This window comes from Palaemon carinicauda, unplaced genomic scaffold (assembly GCF_036898095.1).
Source record: "Palaemon carinicauda isolate YSFRI2023 unplaced genomic scaffold, ASM3689809v2 scaffold2678, whole genome shotgun sequence".
In the NCBI taxonomy this organism is placed as follows: Eukaryota; Metazoa; Arthropoda; class Malacostraca; order Decapoda; family Palaemonidae; genus Palaemon; species Palaemon carinicauda.
Genome location: NW_027170328.1, coordinates 620 through 2,500, shown reverse-complemented (window position 1 = coordinate 2,500; position 1,881 = coordinate 620). Strand labels below are relative to the sequence as shown.

General features: G+C 29.0%; 1 long non-coding RNA gene across 1 annotated transcript in view; it reads left to right on the top strand.

The window, feature by feature from the left end:
- LOC137636293 (uncharacterized) overlaps nucleotides 1–1,617 on the top strand; it is a 10,278-nt gene extending 8,661 nt beyond the window's left edge. The window contains exon 3 of the long non-coding RNA XR_011043025.1: nucleotides 1,570–1,617. This is a non-coding gene — a long non-coding RNA (uncharacterized lncRNA). The remainder of the gene's footprint in view (nucleotides 1–1,569) is intronic.
- Nucleotides 1,618–1,881: the final 264 nt, after the last annotated feature.

Below are 1,881 nucleotides of genomic sequence, written 5' to 3'. Positions count from 1 at the left end.
ATATATATATATATATATATACATATATATATATATATATATATACATATATATATATATATATATAAATGTATATATATATATATATATATACATATACATGTATATATATATATACATATATATGTATATATATATATATATATATATATATTGTGCGTGTGTCTGTCTGTATATGTGTGAGCATATGTGTTTGAGTCAAAGAACATATTTCTGATTTAATGTTCTTTTAATGACTTTCCTCTTTTCTCATACTCCTTTGAATGGAAGTCTTTGATAATAAATCCCCTTTTATTTAATTTTTTTTTTACCTTTGACAATCCTTAAGATAAAGATGAACTGGGGGGTAATCAAACTTTGACTTTCATTTGCGGATGAGAAAAAAGTTATCAGAAACAAAATATTGCTGAAAAGGTTTTGGTTGGCATTCTTTCGATTCGTCTTTTGTGATTAGAGAAGAAAACATTCATCTCTGCCTCAACCGATCAAGCAGAGCTGGTAGATGTTGATGCTTGTGCTGGTTTTTTAATGACTTAACAGTGTTCCCACCATACATCTAATCGTAATGGTTCCTGATCTAAGTTCAGCAATAAGTGAAATTGCATCTTGATACGGAGTTCTGTAAAGACTAACTAGATAATGACCAAGTCGTCCTTCTAACTAGTGAAGGTAGACAGTTGGGTGAATCTTCTATCAAAGGATGGCTTAGCTCCTAGATTGATTAGTCTTGTTCAAGGGGGATGGTTACTTCTGTCTTTCTAAAGCCTTAGCTTCACTGATTGTGAGACATTGCACAATCAGCTGATCAAAAGCTCCTAAAAACGAGAGGTTGTTTCTTGTAAGTGTCCGATATGACTTTATCTATAAAGTGTTTGATTATTAGTAATCAATTGACCACTATTATAATATAAGATCTATAGAGAGACAAATAGACAGACTGAGAATGGAAGTTAAAGAATTGGGTAACTGGTGAAAGGGGATAATGTAGAGAACAGAATAAAAAATAAAAAGGCCTCTTATGTTCCTGAAGATTCCCTTGCATTTCATAAAGAAGCCTAAGTGAAGAATGTGTGTACTGTGACTTCTTGCTGTGCACCATATTCTGTTTTAATTAAGAGTCGCCGTTTCGTTTAAAATAGTTGCATATTCTATGGTGTCTTTTTCCTAGACGATGTCGAATAGGATCTATGAGTCTTCTTTCTGTTTCTCCATTTTTAGGTTTTAAAACATTATATAGAGATAAACATCTATTTCTATACTCTTTCCTCTAATATTTATTCTCTTCATTATGGATAATTAATCAGTTGATCTATACTTTCCTTTCAGGGCATGATGAGCTTCTACAAAGAATTCCTGGTAAGTCTCCTCTAATAATGTTATATATAATATATAGCTTTTATTTCATCTGTCAATCCAGCAACTACTAATTATCATAGATATTAATCCACAACTGAGACCCTACGTAACAAATGCATATATTGATCATAAATTGGAATAATATCCTGAATTTTAGTTATTAGAATATTTAAAGTTATATATTATATATTATATATCATTATATATTTTCAGATATACAGGAGAAACTCCAACATCTTGAAAATAATCTTCAAGGTAATCTTTACAATAGGTTGTTTTCACCATATTTTATTAGCCTATCTTTTCTCCATCTCTTCGTTTCACACCAAAAAAAAACATGATTATATGTTGACATTTGTGTGATTAAGGAGTCCTCATTGCATATCCGGTAGTTTTCTTTTTTCTGACTTTTGAAAGAAACATACCAAAGTTTCTTACTCATGTAATATATATATATATATATATATATATAAATATATATATATATATATATATATATTATATATATATATATATATATATATG